The 23,247-nt window shown below is 41.7% G+C and overlaps 1 non-coding gene across 1 annotated transcript; it reads right to left on the reverse strand.

Annotated features, from left to right (window-relative positions):
- Positions 1 to 325: 325 nt before the first annotated feature.
- LOC142427187 (small nucleolar RNA SNORA11) lies at positions 326 to 452 on the reverse strand. The gene has a single exon (XR_012779999.1). It is a non-coding gene; the product is annotated as a small nucleolar RNA SNORA11 (small nucleolar RNA).
- Positions 453 to 23,247: the final 22,795 nt, after the last annotated feature.

A 23,247-nucleotide genomic window follows, 5' to 3' on the forward strand; every position in this document is an offset into this window, starting at 1 on the left:
GGATTATGGGATTATAAAATGTTCTTCCTAACCTGATTTAATTAATTTCTTTCTTCCTGCCTCTCTCTTTCCTTCCCCTTTGTGCCTTTTGTATTTTCATGCTTTCTAGTATGCATTAGTTTCGTAGGACACAAGTAAGTGACATCTATTTTTTTTTAAGAGAGGTTCAAAGCCTTTATTGCTAAGGTCTCTCATGGCCCACATGCACATGACTGGACAGGTTCAAGGTGACAACCTCCCCAGCTAAATATTGCAGTGTTTCCTCCAATACTCAGTTTCCTCCTGTTATCCTTCCTCATCAGCTACTTGGAGTTCCAGGGGAGATATGTTTAGGGCATTTGTTCATCAGGAGGCCACAAGTTGTGTGTTCCCATCACAATGGATTGAAATTCCTGTTGGGTGTGTTATATGCAAAAGAACCATTCTTTAGCCCCCCTGTTTCAGCACACCCTGACATCCATATTTTTTTAAATCAGGCAAATAACATACAACATCCAGTTTTTGGATAAGAGGATGGAGTTTACTAACTTGAATTTTCTGATACAATCAACTTCATATTGTAGTTTTTAACCCTAATACTTCTTCTAGGAAAGCAGAGAAAAAAATTATACGTATTTTTCTAATTTCCTGCCACAAAATCCTCCTTTGTTTTAAATGATGCAGGCTTCAATCCCTCTCTGTGTGAACCTTTAATTGTTGTGATATAAATTGTTCTTGTCCCCACTTCCGTCCAAGTCTCCCTCCACCTGTCCTCAGGAGAGCCTGGCAGGAATCCCCAAAGCAGCCCAGACCCCGCCAGCCAGAGAAGCAGTATCAAGACCTGCCTTCTTTATGCGACAGGAAGATTTTTGTCTCTTGCCGATCGGCAAACGTACTTCCATACAAAATGGCCAAGTTTTGCTTAACCAGTAGCACATTTTATGGGTAAATTTTTTCAAAACTTAAGAATTTGCCCCTGTGAGTTGAATAAGGATAAAATATGTATTTCAAATTTACCACAAAGTAACTGTTTCTATAAAACTAGGTTTATTGCCATGAAAAGTTGGTTGACTCATTCCTTGGCTTTTATTACAACCACACTTTCTCTTTCGTACTTTCTGAGATTCGTGCTCTTACTCTAGCTATTCTGATTCTGAAATGTGTTTTCCTAGGTTCTGAGCTTAGCCCTTTGCTCAATACTTTCTATCCAGAAGTCTCTCCCCCTTCCATGTTTTCAGAGCTCACTTGCTAACTAATAATGGTTGAAGATTTGGCTCCAGGCCAGGTGACTTGTCTGGTGCCAATTCTATAAGCTCAACCATTTCAAAAGATAGAAAATCCATTGGTACCAAAGAAAGAAGTCCAAGTTGCTCTGAAGGTATTAGCAAAACACCAAGTCTGCAGGAATTGATGAATTACCAAATGGAATGTTTCAGCATGCTGATGAAGCAAGCACTCATGAATCTATACCAAGAAAGTTGGAAGATAAGTATCTGCCCAACCAATGGGAAGAGATCCATAATTTCACCTGTTCTGAAGAAAAATGACCCACAAAATGCTGGAATTATGAAACAATTTCTTAATATCACATGCAAGTAAATTTTGAGGAAGATCATTCAACAATGGTTACAGCAGTACAATGATAGGATACTGCCTGAGGTTTAGACCTTATTCAGAACTGTGTGTGAAATAAAGGCTGTCATTGCTGAGGTCAGATGGATCTTGCCTCAAAGCAGGGAATACCAGAAATATGTTTACTAGTTTTTTATTGATTATGTAAAAGCATCTGACTGTGAATCATAACCACCTATGGATAATATTGAGCAGAATGGAAACTTTATTTCACTGAGTTTTTAGAGAAACAAAACATTCATACTTATATAAGAAAGCAATCCAGCTCAGTTCAACTTAATCCCATTAATCACTTGGTAGCTGGAGACTCACACAGCTGCCAGTGGAGAAAACAGGAAGATGAAGCAGGAAACTGGGAGATCACAGGCTAGTGGGTGAAGAGTCGCCTGAATCCAAGGGCCATAGGAATATGGCAGGGCACCAAGAGTTCCCAGGCTTAGCAGGCCACATGGACCATCAGCTTCAAAGGAGAGCCATAGGACCCAATCGAGCAGGAGAGAGAAGAAGAAGAGAGAGAAGGTCTCAGTGTCTCTTTTATAAAAAGGCCACATCTCCAAGGAGGCATCAACAGACTGACCTGATGGATAGTTTGGATGATATCCCTACCTCCGTAAACTAAAAAACCAAATGCACTATTTTAGTTGATGCCACGGAATGGCTGGTGGTATTGAACTGCTCTACAATTACCATAAAGTTGATCATATGAAATTTAACCATCACAGAATTCCAGAAAACTTCATTGTGTTCATACAGAACCTGTACATGGATCAAGCAGCAACTGTTTAAACATAACAAAGGTTTAAACCTGCCTGATTTAGAACCAGGAAAGTTGTGCATCAGGGTTGTATCATTTTACCATACTTATTTAATCTGGATACTGAGCAAATAATTTGAGAAGCTGAATTACATAAAGCAGAGTATGGCATCAGGACTGGAGGAAGACTTATTAAACTGAAGTATGCAGATGACACACCTTGTTTGCTGAACATGAGAACTTGAAGCACTTGCTGATGAAGATCAAGAATTGCAGCCTTCAATATGGATTACCACTCACTATAAAGAAAATCAAAATCTTCACAACTGGACCAGTAGACAACATTAGGATGAATGGGAAAAAATTTTAAAAAGACTGATGTTGTCAAGGATTTTATCTTCCTTTGATCGACATTTGTGGTAGTTATATAATCTGCTGTCAACGTGAGACTATTAAGAGTGAAGGGGTGGAGTTCAGCCCTCAAGGAGAGGGAGTGACACAGTGGCTGCAACCGTGGGTTCAAACATGGTAACAATTGTGAGGATGGTGCAGGAAGAGACAGTGTTTCATTCGGTTGTACACAGGGTTGCTATGAGTTGGAACACACTCATCCACCCCTAATAGCAACCGCCCATTCCTGCATAGACAGTACCATTGTCTCCCGATGTCTCAGGCTTGATAACATATGTTCAAAACCGACTAATCATAGCTTCCCCCAAAGTCCAGGCTTTCCTATATTTGTGGCAAAAGTGCCATTCTCCTTTTCACGAGGCTGCCAATCTGTCACTTTGAGCCAGATCTTTTAAGCGGTTCCACGCACGTTAGTCATAGTTGACAGCAAAACCGGAAGGGACTTGATTTTGTAAAATGTGGGTGTACTGGAAAGTATACAGAAAAATGATAAGTCAATGCCTGCTAGAAATGTAATCTTCCTCTTATAACACAAGAACTGCGTGAGTATTGTGTAGCAAAAAAATCCCTGGACCAGCAGAGGGAGAAACAAATGTGCAGGCTCCGTGCCAGGCTGAAGGCTGACCGCAGACATTTTGAATGTGTGCCACTCTCCACAGTCCTGGTAGTGACTCCATCTCCCAAATCAGGCTTTTGAACAAGTTCTGTCAACAATGCCACTTCCGAGCGATTAATTCCAGGGCTTCAGTCTGTACTTCCTCCGTTCTGATACACCTATATTTTCAAATCTCGGCCTGTTCCCACTGTATCAACCATGACAGACTTCGTTTTGATGACTTTTAAAAGCTTCCTTGAGGCTGCTCTTTCATTTCTTCTCAGAAACTGTTCCCCATCTCCCCCTCTCCTGTTCAGTCAGAATTTCTTTTATATCCTCGCTTCCATCATCCTTTCTCCTCCAGAACTGTCATTTTCTCCCCAATTCCAGTTCTAGCCCATCGGCACAGATGGTATGGTGACTTCTCCTACACCCATTTCTAATGGTCCTGTAGCTCGGCACATCAATCTTCCTAAACTTCTGCTTGGAATTTATCCTTTCTCTGTCTGAAATATGTCCCCATTGCCTACTCAGCCCTTCATCTTGGCATTTTCGGTCCTCCATCATCTGGCCCAAACTTGCCTTTCAACCCCTAGATCTCACTCCTTTCAATACAAATTGAGAACCCCGTTCAGCTGATGCGTTAGCCATTCGACGCTCCCATTCTGGTCCTTATACCTTACGTTTCTATATGCTGGAATACCTCCTCTCCTATCTTTCTTTTCCTCCACATAAATAGTACCTCCTTTTAAAATTATGACAGCTCGGTTCCTGGAATGGACCTTGTTTCCAAATATCATTTAAGTCATTCTATTTTGTATTCTTGTTTGTGTTCACTCTAATCTTGTCCACTGAACTGAAGTCTCAGTTTTATATATTTGCGTGTCTCCCACACCTAGAAGTTGTGTGAGCAAAACAAGGGGATCGTGCCTGGTTTATACTCAGGAAAGCTGTGTGACAGCACTGTATCCTGTCATCGTACTTATCCAATCTGGATGCTGAGCAAACCACCAGAGAAGCTGGATCATATGAAGACGAATGTAGCATCAGGATTGAAGGAAGACTTTTTTTTAACAACCTGCAACATGCAGATGACACAACCATGCTTGTTGAAAGATAATAGGACTTCAAGCATTTGCTGATGAAGATTGAGGACTGCTGTCTTTAGTTTGGATTATGATTCAATGCAAAGAAGACCCAAACCTGCAGAACTGGACCAATAGGTAACATCATGGTAAATTGAAGAAATACCGAAGCTGTCAAGGATTTTGTCTTGTTTGAACCCACAATCAATGCTTATGGAAGCAGCAGTCATGAGGTCAAAAGAAGAGTTGCATTAGGTAAATCTGCTTCACAAGACCTCTTAAGAATATTGAAAAACACGGATGTTACTTTGAGAACTAAGGTGTACCTGACCCAAGCCATGGTATTTTCCATGGTCACATATACATGTGAAAGCTGGACAGTGAACAAGAAAGACCATAGAAGAATGAGTGCATTTGAATTGTGGTGCTAGCCAACAATTTTGAAAGTACCATGGACCGATAAGAGGACAAACACATCTGTCTTGGAAGAAGTATATAGAGCCAGAGTGCTCCTTAGAGGCAAGGATGGCAAGACTTTGCCTTGCATACTTTGGGCGTGTTGTCAGGAGAGACCAGTCCCTGGAGGACATCATGCTTGGTAAAGCAGAGGGGGAAGTCAAAAAGAGGAAGACTCTCAAGGAGATGGACTGACAGGATATTTTGTTCTGTTGTACATAGGGTTGCTATGGGACAGAACCAACTGGGCGGCACCTGACAACCACACATGTAGCACATATTAAGTACCTAAGATTTACTTGTCTAACAAGGAAATAAATAAACACTTAGGTTCAATAGTCAACTCATTCAACCTTTCTGCCTCTGAGTACGTAGTACTTGTTGTTAGGTGCCGGGGTGTTGGTCCTGACTTCAAGTGGCCGTATGTATAACAGAGTGAAACATTGCATCATCCTCACAAATCTTGGGCCTTATTGTTGTAGCCACTATGACAGGCCATCGCTTTGAGGGACTTCTTTTCTCTGTCCCTCCACTTTACCCAGCATTGCTTCCTTCTCCAGGTCCTGTTCTAGCCTGGTAACATGTCCAAAACATGTGAGATGAAGTTCTGCCGTCCTCACTTCCAAGGAGCAATCTAGCTGTACTTCTTCCAAGATAGATTTGTTTGTCCTTTGTCAGTCCATGATAATTAAAAAAATTGTGCCAACACCACAATTCAAACGCATCCATTCTTTGGCCTTCCTTATGCGCTATACTGTTTTGCATGCAGATGAGGCTTGGGTCAGACATACCTTGGGCCTTAAAGTGGCACTTTGCTCTTTAGCACTTTAAGATGGTCCTTTGCTGCTGAGTTTCCCAATGCAATACGATTGTTCAATTTCTTGACCACGGGTGCTATAAATGTTGATAATAGATCCAAATGAATGAAACTTCCATCTTTTCCTCATTTGTCATGATTTTACTTAATGCTTAGTTGTGAGGATTTTTGTTTTATTTACACCGAGGTGAAATTTATACTAAATGCTGTAGTCCTCCATCTTCATTAGTAAGTGCTTTAAGTCCTCCTTGCTTTCCGTGAGTAAAGTTGTGTCATCTGCATGTCACAGGTTGTTAATGAGCCTTCCTCCAATCCTGAGGCTTTTTTATTCTACAGATAGTTCAGCTTCTTAGATTATTAGAATCACTCACAGGTGGTCAACTGGCTGCATCAGCAGACAGCCTGCTAAGTTCTCAAAGACACAGTATCTCTTGGTTCCATGTTTTGCTCTTTCCACGTAAGAACAAATGTTTTATAAAATTCTGCCTTTGGCTATGTTATTGTTGCTCTACATCCCAGAAGATAAATGCTGTGAAGGCGAGGTCTCTGTCATGATTGTGTTCCTGATGTTTGTGGCCCAAAGGAAGAGCTCAGTAAATATTGGTTGCATGAATGGAATTATTCACTTCCCTTGATCCTCTCCTGATTTTAAAAGCTCTGGTAGCATTGTGGGTTAGGTGTTGGGGTACTAACCATAAGGTCAATGGTTCAAAGCAAGTAGGTGCTCCTTGGGCAAAAAATGAGGTTGTGTGCTCCTATAAAGGTTTACAGTTTCAGAAACCCTAAGAATCAGCTCAACTTTGCCACATAGGGTGGCCATCAGTCAGAATCAGCTCTGTGGTGGTAGGCTTCCTTGTGGGATTCTCATGGCTTCCATTCTTCATGCATGTGACATACAATTTCTTCATACAGTCACAACTGATTCTCTAAGCATCTGGACTTCACTTTCAATAATCTGACAGATTATACACTTGAGCTTCACAGGGGCATTTTCTTTTTATTTTAATAAATAATTTTATTGGGGGCACTTACAGATCTTATAACCATCCATACATCAATTGTGTCAAGCACATTTGTACATATGCTGCCATCATCATTTTCAATACATTTTCTTTTTATTCAGCCCTTGGTATCGGCTCCTCTTTTCCTCCATCCCTCCCCCACCTTCCCATCCTCATGAACCCTTGATAATTTATAAATTATTTTTATTTTCATATTTTACACCATCCACTGTCTCCCTTCACTCACGTTTCTGTTATTAATGCCCTTGGGGTGTTTGTTGGTTGTACTTTGATCATTGTGATCGGTTGCCCCTCTCCTTTCTTTCCCCACTTTCATCCTAGCCTCATGGTATTGCTACTCTCATTATTGATCCTGAGGGATTTATCTGTCCTGGATTCTGTGTGTCGAGAGCTCTTATCTCTAACAGTGTACATGCTCTGGTCTAGCCAGATTTGTAAGAGAATTGGGGTCATGATAGTGAGGAAGGGGAGTATTAAAAACTAGAGGAAGGTTGTGTGTTTCCTTGATGCTATACTGAACCCTGGCTGGTTTGTCCCTTCCTTGTGACCCTTCTGTGAGGGGATGTCCAATTGTCTACAGATGGACTTGGGTCTCTATTCTGATCCCCTCATTCTCATCAAAATGGTTGTTTGTTTTGGGTCTTTTGATGCCTTATACCTGCTCCCATTGACACCTTGTTGGTGTGCTTCTTCCATGTGGGCGTTGTTGCTTCCCTGCCTGATGGCTGCTTGTTTAACTTCAAGCTTTTAAGACCCCAGACACTATATCTTGTAATAGTGGAGCATCATTAGATTTCTTCACCAAATTAGCTTATGTACCCATTTTGCCTTCAGCAATCCTGTTAGGAAGGTAAGCATCAAAGAAAGCCAGGTTACTAGAACAAAGTGTTCTTGCGTGGAGGAGGACTTGAGTCGAGGCCCAATGTCCATCTGGGCACTGTCACACTGACGTAATCAAAGTTGAGTTCACGTATCCCATTACCTTTTCATTCTCCAGGTTTCCAATAATCTCTCTCATCACCTAGTGTAAATTTTTACTTTTCTCAGTTATTCCCACATTGGTTTATTTACCGAACAACTCTCTACAAAGAGGTACAGAACATGGTAGTTCAGAGTCCCTGCTCTTGAGGAGCCTACTATTTCCTTGGGGGAATGAAGACAAATTCATATGAAAAATAATATAAACTATGTAATGGTACATAATGGGCCATTTACAATCTTCAAATAGGCTATGTACAAATGTGCTTGACAATGGATGTATGAACGGATTGTGATAAGAGTTATTAATAAAAAATAATAATTAGAATTAAAACAATAGATTAAAAAATAGGCTGTAGTAGAGTCATATAATCTTTCTAATCCTCTCTTTTTATAGACGGGGACATTAAGACCTAGAAACAAAGGTCATGTAGTTAACCTCCTTCCCATTGTGTGCATCTCCCTTGGGATAATAACAGTTTTAGATCCATGTTGTCACAATCCTGTGAGAAGTCTTCATAAACTTCTTAGGAGAATTATAACTTACCAACACAAAGTCTTGTGAACTATCTTCATGGTTCTCCTGCATAGCTCCATAGCAACGGCAAAAGCCAGTCTTCATTCTCATCTTCCCTAGCAACTGGAAGAAGTAAGGGATGAGAGGGAGGTCAGAAAATCACTGTGCTCCAGGAGGAAAAATACCCTAATCAGTTCATTCTCTTAAACTGTCCTGAGATCCGTGGTTGGATGGAACAGTCGATACTTATTAGGTGCTAACTAGCTGGCTTGGTGCTCTGAGAGACTAGGAACTAGATGATATCTTTTGATTATTCTTCAGAATTTGATGTTATATTAGTTGCGCCCAGACTGGGCAGCAATTCCCTTTTGGCATGTCTTCTAACTTCCAGGGTTCTCATACCCCCTAAGAAGCACTGAGTCGTGTACTGTGGGAACGAGTTTAATTCAATTTAGCCCCCTTTGGAGAAGAGGCCATAAGGACAGTGTGTGGCTGTTCTATTATTACCCAGTTGCTCCTGTTCATAATGGATGTTTGTGATTCATTGCTTATTGAGGAGCCACTTATATGGAAAGTGGCCAACGGTCTTCTAAAAACCCAAACAGAATGTCTTATTCCCGAGTTTTGCTATCGGAATTGAATGGCTTGTTTTTAAGCTACTCAGGCCACACACTAAGTCTCTAGATAGAAAAGTCCAAAGGGACTTAGGCAGTTAAGCCGAGGCCTGGGAGTGTGGCGTGTCAACCTCTAAACTGAGGTTCTGCCAATGTTTCCAGAAGAGAAGGCCTCACGGGGGCTGGGCTGGGAGGAGCAGTGATTTCAGGGGCTATAACTACGCACAGATGGAATGCTTTTCAGGCATGGTGGACCAGAGTGTGTGGTCTGTTTCACACCTGCCTCAAGATGCTTTTGGTCAACTTTCATCTGGAACATCCATGTCCCATGGAAATGTTGAAGGTCAAAAAGTTTGCTAAGTGCTAGTTCAAACTAAATTAAACATGTTTCTTTCTTTCTTTTTTTTTTTTTTTTACAATTTTATTGGTACATAATCTACCTATCATACAATTCAATAAGTTCAATCATATCAAGAACAATTGTTCATTGATCACCACAACCATTTTTAGAACTTTTTAAATGCTCAAATCACTTTTAAAATGAGTTGTGTATTCACAGCCAGTTCTGTTGCTCCTTCCCCACTCCCACATACATTGTTCGCTCCCCAAATCCCCCACCCTCCTACTCCCACCCCCATATTCCCTATAAACCTTTGCATCAGTAATTATCTCTATGAATCGACTCCTTCTGTGCTTCACAACCTGGGAAACCAAACTGTGTTATACAGGGTTCTCTAGAGAGTCAAAACCAGATTGCGAGTAATTTATAGATAGATAGATAACACAAGAAATGAACTGTTAAATTATATACAGATAGTTATATAATACAAGAAATGAGCAGTTAAAAGCAGTACAAATGGCTTAGTGAAGCTCACTCCTGTGAGAGAGTTGTGAGACACTGGCAGTCCTTTAAGTCTTGAGGGCCACCAGTGAGTCCTCTGTAGAGAGAGCTAGGCTATATCAGCACAGGCAGCAAGCAGCAAGGCAGGTCACCAGCCATCAGCCAGGTCACCAACCCTCAGTCCCTAGCTCTAGAGATGTACATTCCAATTGTGTGGTCTTAAAGGGACCTCAACTCACAGTGACACAGTCCACCAGCTAGGCGTCCCACAGGTAGTGTAGCCTGTAAATTGAGGCACATACCAAGCAAGGCAGCCGCACACTGGTCCGATGAACAAAGAGCAAAAGAAAAGAAAGGTGAGATTCACCGAGCCATTTATCTCTCCACCCTTCAATGAATCCCACTTGTGTTTATCGGCCAGGCTGGCACAATAAACTAACTATCTCAATCCACCCTTTGGCAAACTGGCACCTGTACACAATTCTTTAGCCATATATGCTTATATAATTTCTGGACACTGATGAAATCACACTTATACTTATCATCAATCATCTATCATACATATAAATGAAAACACACTCCAATTGTATCTGACATAGCATATCTGAACAAAGGAAAGATATGCAATAAGCACATAAAAAGAAAATATATTGACAATTACAAACCTCGCTTTTGCAATTGAGCACGTGGCCATAATTAATAGGTATAACTACCTTCTACTACCCATTCTGTATTACCTTTGCCCTCAGCAAGCACCTCAGCTGGTTGTTGTTTTTTGCCGGGTGGGGTGACCCAGACTTTCATTCCTGAGGGGTCTGGGTCCTTAGACATTCTGTCAGGATTGGGTTGCTGTAATTTACCATTTACTTTAATAACGGGGCATGGTAACACTGAGTCGGCCTATGGGATCTCCTGGATTCCAGACATATTCTTCTTTACCTCCATTATGTAGCACCAGTCCAATTTCTCCTAGGTAATCAGGATCAATCACACCACTTCGTACAGTGACACCCTTCCTGACCTGTTGATCCAAAGGCAAGAGAAGCCCAAAGTGGCCCAAAGGGGCATTCTCAGCTGCCAGTTCAGTGGAATCCATGCTGTTTCCAGGTGGGAGAGTTCCTTCCTTCGGGACCAGGACCTCCAGGTCTGAGGAACACAGGGTTGCTGGGACAGGAAGCAAAAATGCTGTTAAGAGGATCATCAGGAGTAATAGTGAGTGGTGCCACTCCAGCTTCCACCCCTTGGTTCTTGGACCCATGAATTCTGGCTATTGGAGACACAGCACCATATATTGACCGCTGGTTTAGAGCGTATACAGCTTCCTGGAGAACTTTGCCCCAGTCCCGCAAGTTGTTGCCACCTAGTTGGCGCTGTAATTGTGTCTTTAGGAGCCCATTCCATCGTTCTATCAAGCCTGCAGCTTCAGGATGATGAGGAACATGATTTGAACAGTAGATTCCATGGGAATGGGCCCATTGCTGCGAAGTGAGTTCCTTGATCTGAAGCAATGCTATGTGGAATGCCATGCCGGTGGATGAGGCATTCTGTAAGTCCACGAATAGTAGTTTTGGCAGAAGCATCATGTGTAGGAATGGCAAATCCATATCCAGAGTAGGTGTCTATTTCAGTAAGAGCAAAACGCTCTCCCCTCCATGAAGGACGTGGTCTTATGTAATCAACATGCCTCCAAGTTGCTGGTTGATCTCCCCGAGGAATGGTCCCATATCTTGGACTTAATGTTGGTTTCTGCTGCTGGCAAATGGGGCACTCAGCAGTGGCTGTGGCCAAATCAGCTTTGGTGAGTGGAAATTCATGTTGCTGTGCCCATGCATAACCTAGATCCCTGCCACTATGTCCATTTTGTTCATGTGTCCATTGGGTGATAACAGGAGTGGTAGAGGAAATAGGAGGACCAGTCTCCACAGCGCGTGTCATCTTATCCACTTGATTATTAAAGTCCTCCTCTTCAGAGGTAATCCTTTGGTGAGCGTTCACGTGAGATACAATTAACTTTACTTTCTTGGCCCATTCAGAGAGGTCTGTCCACATACCTCTTCTCCACACCTCCTTGTCATCAATTTTCCAGTCATGGTCCTTCCAATTCCCTGACCATCCAGTCAAGACATTAGCCACAGCCCATGACTCAGTATACAGCCTCTGGTCATTTTTCCTTATATGCAAACTGAACGGCCAGGTACACTGCTAGACGTTCCAGCCATTGGGAAGATTTCCCTTCACCACTGTCCTTTAGGGAGATCCCAGAAAGGGGCTGTAGTGCTGCTGCTGTCCACTTACGAGTGGCACCTGCATATTGTGCAGAGCCATTGTAAACCAAGCATGACTTTTTTGGTCTTCACTTAAAGTATGGTAAGGAACTCCCCAGGAGGCCATAGGTGCAGACTGGGAGAAAGGAGGCAATGTGACAGGAGTGGAGACTGTGGGCATTTGGGCCACTTCTTCATGCAGCTTACTTGTCCCTTCAGGTCCTGCTTTGGCCCGATCTCATATATATAGCTTCCATTTAACAATGGAGTGTTGCTGCACATGTCCAACTTTATGATTCTGTGGGTCAGACAATACCCAGTTCATGATAGGTAGTTCAGGCCTCATGGTGACTTGGTGGCCCATGGTGAGGCATTCACTCTCCACCAACGCCCAGTAACAGGCCAACAGCTGTTTTCAAAGGGGGAGTAGTTGTCTGCAGAGGATGGCAGGACTTTACTCCAAAATCCCAATGGTCTACACTGTGATTCACCAATAGGGGTCTGCCAAAGACTCCACACTGCATCTTTATCTACAACTGACACCTCTAACACCATTGGGTCAGCTGGATCATATGGTCCCAGTGGCAAAGCAGCTTGCATGGCAGCCTGAACCTGTTGAAGACCCCTTTCTTGTTCTGGGCCTCACTCAAAAATGGAGGCTTTTCGTGTCCCTTGATAAATAGGTCGAAGTAGAACACCCAAGTGAAGGATATGTTGCCTCCAAAATCTGAAGAGGCCCACTAGGCATTGTGCCTCTTTTTTAGTCATTGGGGCGCTAAATGCAATAGCTTATCCTTCACTTTAGTAGGAATATCTCGACATGCCCCACACCACTGGACCCCTAGAAATTTTACTGAGGTGGAGGGTACCTGAATCTTTGTTGGGTTAATTTCCCAACCCCTTGTACGCAGATATTGTACCAATGAATCTAGAGTCTTTGATACATCCTCCTTAGTGTTCTGTGACTCAATTTGCAAACTACACTAGCTGTGGGACACCGAACCCATGGACTGTTTCGCTGTAATTTGAGGTTCCTTCAAGACCTGCTCTGCCACGCTACTGGAATATACATTTCTTGAGCTGTGGACTGTCGGACCCTGTCATCTGGCTGACAGTTGGTGACCTGCCTTGCTGTTTGCTGCCTGTGGCCGGATAGCCTGAATTGCTCTCCAGAGTACGACCCGGCGGCCCTCAAGACTTGAAGGACTGCCAGTGTACGAGCTGTCTCACGGAAGTGAGTTGCACTGAGTCATTTGTACTGCTTTATAGATTAATGAACTGTTTATTATGTTATCTATCTATATAAATCTATACAAAATTATCAATGTCCTGGTTTTGTTGCTCTCGAGAACCCTGTCTAACATAGCATACTTTCCTGACCTGAGGTTGCTTCTCCCCTGTCACCCACCACACTCACCAACAGAACTCAGTGTCTCCTCCAAAAGGTAGATGTTCCTGTCCCCTGGTCTTGGCTTGATTTTCTGCCAAGGTTCTCCTTCCATTCCTGGGGAAGGGGAGGGGGGGGCTCATTGATTTGTCCCAGCCTTGTCTCGATGTTGTATAGCCTGAAGTGGATGGTCTTCTCCCATTTCCCCACTCTTGAAGGAGTGACCCCCGACCAGGTGGTCTCCTCTGTTAGGGTGGCTCTTGTCATGAGGTGCTGCATATAGTTTGTGGCTGGTAGGTAGCCTTCTCCTCTTTTGTTCAGGAATTGGTCCCTAAGATTTTTTTAAATTAAAAGATCATTTTATTGGGGGCTCTTACAACTATTGTTCTAGTCCATACATTGATTGCATCAGGCATATTTGTGCCTATGTTGCCATCATTCCTTTCTAGACATTTATGTTTTATTGAACCCGTAGTATTAGCTCCTCTTTTCCCCCTCCCTTCCTCCCCACCTTCATGACCCCTTGATAGATTATAAATTTTTATTCTTTTCATATCTCACACCAACCTCTGTCTCCCTTCCCTCATGTTTTCTGTTGTTTTTCCCACTGGAGGAGGTTGTGTGGTTATGTGTTGATCATTCCAATTGGTTCCCCGTTTCTTCCATACTCTTCCCACCTTCCCCCTACCCTTCTGGTATTGCTATTCCCAATCCTGTCCCTGGATTCTGTGTGTCGTGAGCTCCCATCCTTAATCTGTACCTGTGTACATGCTCCGGTCTAGTCTGAACTGAGAAGCAGCACTGTTAATCTGTACCTGTGTACATGCTCTGGTCTAGTATGAACTGAGAAGCAGCACTGGGGTAATGATAGTGGGAGGTGAGGAAGCCTCAAGGGACTCGAGGAATAGTTTGTGCTTCATCAGTGCTTTACTGCACCCTGGTTGACTCATCCCTTCCCTGTGGCCGCTCTGTGGGGGGATGTTCCATTGTCTACAGATGGACTTTGAGTCTGCTCCAAGCCCCCTCATTCTCAACAACATGTTTTTGTTTGTTTGTTATGTGTCTTCTGATGCCTGTTACCCAGTCCTGATGACACTTCACGCTCACACCAGCTGGCATGCTTCTTCCATGTGGGCTTGTTGCTTCTCTGTTGGATGGCCGCTTATTTAACTTCAAGCCTTTAAGACCCAAGATGCTGTATCTTTTAATAGCCAGGTACTATCTGTCTTATTTACCACATTTGCTTATGCACCTATTTGTCTTCACTGACTGTGCTGGGAGGGTGAGTGGTCCCTAAGATTTTTAAATATGTTTCATTACTGCAGGACTCTGAAGACCTTTAACACTTTCACGTGCATTTTATATTATTATGAATACTTAGTTGAATGTCACTTTTTCAATTTGATTTGACATTTAGAAACCCAGTTATTATCACTTCAAGAATTATCAATGGAATTAGGGGTTGTGGTGGGGGGAAGGGAAGGAATCTGGTCTGTAGGAACATCTTGCTTGGTTTTGAAAGGTCTCCAAAGGTCAGGATTTTCAGAGGCCACAATGGAGTGGCAGGTTGACTTTCTCTTTGAGTTTGGGGGCTGATAGTGAGGTCCCTAACCCTAGAATGACTCTAAAAGAAACCCAGTCTTCTGGGGAGCTTTAAATCACAGTCAGTATGAAGCTAACTGGTCCTGTGGGGGTATGTAAATATTCAGTATATGCCAGGGCTTGAATGCACACACTGGAGCAAGTTATTTAATGGGCATGTTATTTAACCTCTCTAAGTCTCAATTTTCGCATCTGTAGAATAAGGATAATGATATATCTACCTAGTGCAGTTATGTGAGCAGTAGATGAACGAATACACGGGAAAGCACCCACTTCCTGGCCCACAGCAGTGTCGAAACTCATTAATGGATCTGGATTTATATACCTGAGACTGCCTGGTGAATGGAAGTGGTAGGTAGGGAAGATTGTTTTTCCAGCACTTTTGCTAGTCAGAGAGATTCAGACTAATGAAAATTAACAATAAAAATTTCTATCATGTGTAATCTTGTCCATCAAAACAGACTGTACGTAACTACCATTATTACAGAACGCTCAGAGCATAACTTTTCTTCTCAGGAAAAAAGTAAATTTTTGTTTCTATTTGATGAGATTTAAATATGAACAGCCAGCTTATATGATTGTTCAAGGAGCTGTAATTTTTAGGTTTTGAGGTGTTTGTAGTGCATCCATCATCTGACAAGAACATGAAGTTTCTATAAAGTTGCTTAACCACAAGGTTGGTAGTTCACACCTACCACCTGCTCCATGGGAAAAAGACAGGACTGTCTTCTATAAAGATCAACAGTCTTAAAAAAAAAAAAAAAGATCAACAGTCTTGAGAACCCTATATGGGGTCACTATTAATGGCAACAGGCTTGGTTTGGGTTTTATGGCCCTCTGAACTTGCTTATTCAATTTTATAGTTATCGGTGCTGATATATAAGTTGGGAATTGGTTCCTTCTGCTCTTGTTTAAACAGCTCAGTTCTGAACCAGAGAGAATCCAAGGTTATCTGGTGCATTTTGGAATAATATCAGGTCACCTGAAGTTTAGAGGCTTTCAATAAGGTCAGGGATAGAAAACCGACTGCTTATACCTTCTACAATGGCTTGCTTGATAGTTTTGCCAGATAATATCATCTAACGGTGATCTCAGTTGAGATAACCTGATTTATTTCAAATGAATTGCATAAATTCAATACATGTAATGTTTTAAAGAGTTTTACTAAAACTATTTATAAGCTCTCATATTTTCCTCCAAGTACATGTGAAATACAAAAATCACTACATTATCTCCACTGTGCATGGAAAAAAAGACAATGATACAAAGAAAAGCCATGAGTAGTCATTAGAGAAGTCTTCATCCATTCATAATTTGCATGTCATTGATTTACTTTTCATTTGATTCTTTTTATTCCTCATATCTTTGTAATGAGGTTGATTTGTGAATTTGGTAGTTGACACATTTGATTTGTTTAATAGTTTAAAATGATGTTTACTAATACTCAGAAGCTCTGGTGGCACAATGGTTAAACTCTTTGACTGCTAACCAAACAGTCAGTAGTTCAAACCCACCAGCCAATCCACTGGAGGAAGATAGGGAAAATCTGCTTCTATAAAATATTTACAGCCTTGGAAAACCTGTGGGGCAGTTCTATTCTGTCCTATGTGGTTTCTATGAGTCAGAATATGAATCAATGAAAGAAGCATATTTTCAGTGAGGTTATATATCAACTTGGCTACATCCTGATTCTCTGTGTTTTGGTGAAGATGATGTAATCATCTTCCATTGTGATCTGATGTGAGCAGTCAATTAGTTGAAAGGAGAGTTTTCTCGTGAGTGTGGCCTACTTCTAATATATATGGATGTCTGACCAAGCTAGCCTTTTATCCTGCATCTAACTTGTCATCCTTTGACCTCTGGTCTTTTCTTTTTTAACAATTTTATTAGCATTTCATCCGCATGTCATGCAATTCAGTATTTCAATCACATCAAGAAGAGTTGTACAGTTATTACCACAGTCAATTCTAGAACATTTTCTTCCTCCTTGTACTCATTTTTACTCATGCAATTATTTGTTCTAATTGTGGCAAAAATATCAACAAAACCTCCAATTCAACAACTTCTACATGGATAATTCATTGTCATTGATTGTACTTTTAGTGTTGTACAACCATTATTGACACCCTTTTCCAAATCATTTTACCACATTAGCATAAACTCAACTCTTCCTCCTTCATCCATGGTAACTATTGGTCAAGTTTGGTTTCTCTTTGTTTTAGTTATCTTTTTGATATAGTATTCACTGTCATTTACTTCCATGCTTAGATCATTTTTTTTAAAAAGCTGTATCATTTACTTCCATGGTTAGATCATTTAAAAAAATGATTTCGAATGCTCCCTTCCCTCGCCTGAATTTATTATTTGCTCCCCAAGCCCCCTAACTCTCTTTGCTCCCCCCCCCATCCCTGATAAACTGTTGCATCAATAAATGTCTCTGTACATCCACTCCTTCTGTGTTACACAAACTGGGAAACCCAACAGAAACAATGAAAAATTAAAACCATACAAAATGGCAAGAAGAAAATAATAATATAAAGATACAAATAAAGAGTAAGAAAGAAACCACCATCAATGTTTAAAAAGCCAGAGAAGAACTTTTTGTCGTGGAACAAATTTAGGTTGGGTCAAGTTGGAGGTCACCTGACCAAGTATCATATTATACCAGGGTTCAATCCAACATAATCAAGCTTACAGTAATTTCCATCTGATAGTAAAGTTGTCTGAGTACCTTGCCTTTGGCTAAAGGGGATCTGCCAGAAGCTACATCTGACTAAATAGTTTATAGATGGGTTTGGGGCTCCCACTGTCCTCCCTCACAATTTAAGCTCTGATACTCTTCCCTTCATCATATTTGGATTTGGTAATTGTCATCTTTGGATCACACCAACTGGTGTGCTTCTTCCGTGTGGGCTTAGTTACACATCATTTAGATGGCTGCTTGTTTGAATACAAGCCTTTAAGACCCCAGACACTGTTCTAATTGATAGCTGGGCACCATCCATTTTCTTCCCCACAGTTTGCTGTAGCTCCCTAACCTTCAGGGATCATTAAAAGAAGGCGAGTATTTAACTCTTCTCGGATGGGTGTTAGAGCTAAGTGGGAGGCCACAATCCATCTGCTTGTCCACCCATGTGTTATGAATGACTTCAGTTTAGGTTGGCTGACCTCTAGTTCTTGGGATATAAGCCTGCAGCCTACCATCTGATGTGCTAGATTTGGGTTCATCAGCCCTAAAGTCATTTAAGTCAGGAGAAGTTTCTAGCTTGATTCCTGTCCATAAATTTAACACTTGCCAGTCTCCACTACTGCATGAGCTATTTCCTTGAAACAAATCTCCCCCTCTCTCTGTATATACACATGCACACTTACAAACACACACACATACATATATACATATATATTCCCACCAACTTTCTGAAGTCCGTACCTCTGTGTGTGTGTACTTCAAAACGCTTGTGGGATAATTCCTGTATGTTAGCTTCATTTCCCATGGATTCTTTGAAGTCTCCTATAATGAGCTCTGGTGACATTGTGGGGTAAGCACTGGACTGTCGACTGCCCGGTCATTGCTTTGAACCCACCCTGGGAGAAAGATGAGGCTCTTTGCTCCTGCAATGACGTAAAGTCTCAGAGACTCTCCGGGGCAGCTCTGCTCTATTGTATAGGGCTGCTATGAGCTGGAATCAACTCAATGATAACGTTTGTTGTTGTTGATAAATACACTTCACTTGTTTTGCCTATCTAGAGAACCCAAACTAAGACATTTGGTACAAGTGTGGTACATGGTTTGAGAGCAACAATTTGTTCTCAGGTCTAGTTTCTTAAAGGTGTAAATGGCTGTGCTGCCAGTAGTGAAGAGGGCACTCCTAACCTCTGGTGTGAGGTGGTAAGAGGAACCTACAAAATGTCACCACAAACAAATAAAATATCTATGGGAGACAAAGCCCTGGATGATTGCACAGGAGATCGGTTTTACCAGGATGAGAAGTGAAAGTAAGGTGGTTGGTTTGCCTTATTTTCACTAGACAAGACGTGAGAGGCCAGGAAGAGTGCAAAGCTTCAGCATCACAGCTCAAGCATCACACCCATACCTGAAAGTTGCCACTGTGTCCTGAGAGAAAGCCTTATTTCTTTTAACAGAGCTGATAGTGCAGAAAACCAGACCCAACGTCTTCTTGTGTGATTGATTGAATTCCACACCTTGAATGGTGTCTGAAGTTAATGTGAGGACATTGATTGGGAATAAATGGGATCTTGAAATGGGGTGCTCCATGATGTGAATGCAACATATCGGCAAGAAGCAGGGAACCAATAGAGTGGGCTGAGGGTCTGGCTCCAGTCCCAACTATGTGGACAGTCCCCTCTCCCTGAAGAAGATTTCACTTCAGAGGACAGCACTGAAGTTACAGCTCAGGGAGAGGGACATGTGTGATCAGAGCACGCAGGAGCAAATGAAGGGAGAGGAAGAGAGAGTGGAGCACATCCTGGACCACCAAGCCTTGAGGACTATATTCCCACTCAGAGCAGCCAATAATACACAGAGAGGATCATATGCCAGCCTCACTACAAAACACGACATCCCTCACTGACCCATAACTCTACAGGGGACAACTGGTGATAATGCGGGAATTGCGCCTGATCTGACCCCACCACACTGAGGCAAAACCCTAAGGGCTTACAACAGAACAGCAAGGGGAGCAGAGCAACAAAATCTCCAGGGAGTACCAAAAATAGATTGTGGGGCCAGGATGTGGCACCTCATCAGACTGGACCAGAAAACACTCGGTAAAGTTCAACAAACAGACCTTGAACTATTCATAGGATTTTCTTTTCTGTTGTTTTCTTTTCTTTTGTTGCTTTGTTTTGCTCTGTCTTGTTTTTTGTGCATATTATCTCTTCAGGTTTATCTAGATAAGATAGGCAGGATAAACAATCTGGAGGAGAAAACAATAGGACCTATGGTTGGTGGGGGGAACATGAGAGAAGGGGAGGTGGGGGAAGGAAGTGGGTGTTAACAAACCCAGGGACAAGAGAACAACAAGTGATCTAAAATCAATGACGAGGAGGGTGTAGGAGGCCTGATAGATCTTGATCAAGGCTAATGTAACCGAGAGGAATTACTGAAACCCAAATGAAGGCTGAATGTGATCGTGGGACCAGAGGGGGGAAAAAAAATAGAGGAAAGAACTAGGAGGCAAAGGGCATTTATAGAGGTCTAAATACAGGCATGTACATATGTAAATAGATTTATATATGACGATGGGGAAATAGATCTATGTGCCTATATTAATAGATTTAGTATTAAGGTACCAGATAGACACTGGGCCTCTACTCAAGTGCTCCCTCAATGCAAGAACACTTTGTTCTATTAACCTGGCATTCCATTATGCTCACCTTCCCAACATGATCACGGAAGACAAAGCAGGTGCAAAAGCAAATGTGAAGAAAGTTGATGGCGCCTGTCTATCTAAAGATATAGCATCTGGGGTCTTAAAGGCTTGAAGATAAACAAGTGGCCAGCTAGCTGAGAAGCAACAAAGTCTACATGGAAGAAACACACAGCCTTTGTGATCAGGAGGTGTTGATAGGATCAGGCATCAGGCATCAAAGAACAAATAATCATATCATTGTGAATGAGGGGGAATGCAGAGTGGAGACCCAAAGGCCATCTGTAGGCAACTAGGAATCCCCTTACAGAAAGGTCACAGCGAGGAGATGAGCCAGTCATGGCCCAGTATAGCACTGATGAAACATACAAACGTCCTTTTGTTCTTTAATGTTTCCTCTCCCCCCACTATCATGATCCCCATTCTACCTTACAAATCTGGCTAGACCAGAGGCTGTACACTGGAAACAGGGAGTCCAGGAAACATAAACTACTCAGGACCAATAATGAAAGCGGTGGTGATACCAGGAGGGTAGAGGAAATGTGGGGAGTGAGGAGGAAAAGGGAACAGATCACAATGATCTACATATAACCCCCTTCCTGGGGGAGGGACAACAGAAAAGTTGGTGAAGGGAGACATCGGACAGTGCAAGACATGAAAAAACAATAATAATGTATAAATTTTCATGGGTTCATGAGGGAGGGGTGATGTGAAAGGGAGTGGAAAAATGAGGAGCTGGTACTAAGGGTTTAAGTAGAAAGAAAATGTTTTGAAAATGATGATGGCAACAAACGTATCCATGTGCTTGACACAATGGATGGATGGATGGGTTGTGATGAGTTGTACGAGCCTCCAATAAAATTATTTTTTTTAAAAAAAGAAAGAAAAAGAAATGTGGGGTGGGAACGTGTTGCTTGGTGTCATTGGCTCAACTCTGATGCAGAGTGACACTGTATACAACAGAACAAAACGCTGTCTGTTCCTGGGCCTTCCTTACAATTGGTATGCTTGAATCCGTTATTGCGGTCATCGTGTCAGTACATCTCATGGAGGGACTTCCCCTTTGTTTCTGACCTTCTACTTCACCAAGCATGATGTTCTTCTCCAGGCATTGGTCACCCCTGGTCACATGTGGAGAGTATGTGACATGACATTTCATTCATCCTCAGTTCTAAGGATCATTTTGGCTGAATTTCTTCCAAGACAGATAGTTCCATTTTTCTGGAAGTTCATGGTAATTTCACCATTCTTCCCCAACACCATCATTTGAATGCATCAGTTCTTCTTTGATCTTCCTTATTCATTGTCCAGTTTTCACATGTACATGAACTGATTGAAAATATGACTTGAGTCAGTTGCACCTCAGGTCTCCAAGTGACATCCTTACTTTTCAACACTTTAAATAAGTCTGGTGCAGTAGATCTGCTCAATGCAAGATATCCTTTGAGCTTCTGACTGCTACTTCTGTTAGAGTTGAATGTGGATCCAAGTAAAACAAATTCTTCACAAAATTTCAGTCCTTTCACCATTTATTATGATCTTGTCTGTTGGTCCACTTGTGAGGATTTTGTGTTTGTTTACATTGAATTGCAATTCACACCGAAGTCTTTGATTGTGACCAGTTAAGTGCTTCAAGTCCTCTTGGCTTTCAACAAGTAAGGTTGTGTCATCTGTGTATTTCAGGCTGTTAATGAGCTTTCTTCTAATCCTGACGCCATGCCCAGTTTCTTAGATGATTTGCTCAACATGCAGATTGAATAAATATAATAAAAAGATATGACCTTAACACCTTAAAATTAAAAAAAATTAAATTATACATGATTTCTTAGTTCTACTTAAAATAACTGCCTTTTGTCTTTGTACTGGTTCCACATGAGCACAATGAAGAAATTCTAGAATCCCTGTCTTCTCAATGGTTTCAACAGTTTGCATAGTGAATAAAACAGAAGTAAACATATTTCTTATATCTTCAACCAAGATCCATTTAATACCAGCAATAATGTCTCTTGTGCCACATCCACTTATAAATCTGGCTTGCATTTCTAACAACTCCCTGCTACAGCCATTTTTGAATTATCTTCCTCAAAAGTTGACTTGCATGTGATATTAATGATATAGTTCAAAAATTTTGGCATTCTGTTGGGTTACCTTTCTTTGGAATGGGCATAGATATGGATCTCTTCTAGTTTGTTGACCAGGTTGCTACCTTCCAAATTTCTTGGCACAGATTAGTTGGTGATTCCAGTGTTATTTTGTGAATTCCTGGAAACTTGTTTCTCACTAATGCTCTCTCTGTAGCTTGAACTAAGATCTTCAGTGCCATAACCTTTTGATCATATGGTCCTTCTTGAAATGGTTGAATCCCTTTTGCTGTGATGACTCTGAGCACCTTGAGTTTGCTTTGGTTGCTTCCTGTGTAATCCAACATTTTGTCCACAGAATCCTTTACTAGTGGAACTAGAGGTTTGAGCTTATTTTTAGATCTTTCAACTTGAGATATGTTGAGCGTGTTCTTTGCTTTTTTGTTTTCTAACTCCTGGTCTTTGTCCTTGTCTTCTCAAGCCGCCTTTTGATGTTTTCTGTTTAGTGCTTTTAATTGATCATTTCTTCCATTCGCTTTAGTGACTTTATTTCCAAGAGCAAGTTTCAGAGTCCCTTCCAGCAGTCCATTTTGGTTGCTTCTTTCTTTTCTGTCTCTGTGGTGACCTTCTGCTTTCTTCATGGCCTTCTTTATGTGACCCTACATTCTGCCAGTTCTGTTTCAGTGTCCAGCGTGTCAAATTTGTTCTTGAGATGTTCTCTAAATTCAAGGTGGTATTTTGGCTCTTGTAAACATGTTTTAATTTTCTTCAGTTGCAACATGAATTTCCATACAGCAAAACATTATGTAACTATCACCGAAT

Source organism: Tenrec ecaudatus, chromosome 14 (genome assembly GCF_050624435.1).
Source record: "Tenrec ecaudatus isolate mTenEca1 chromosome 14, mTenEca1.hap1, whole genome shotgun sequence".
Lineage (NCBI taxonomy): Eukaryota > Metazoa > Chordata > Mammalia > Afrosoricida > Tenrecidae > Tenrec > Tenrec ecaudatus.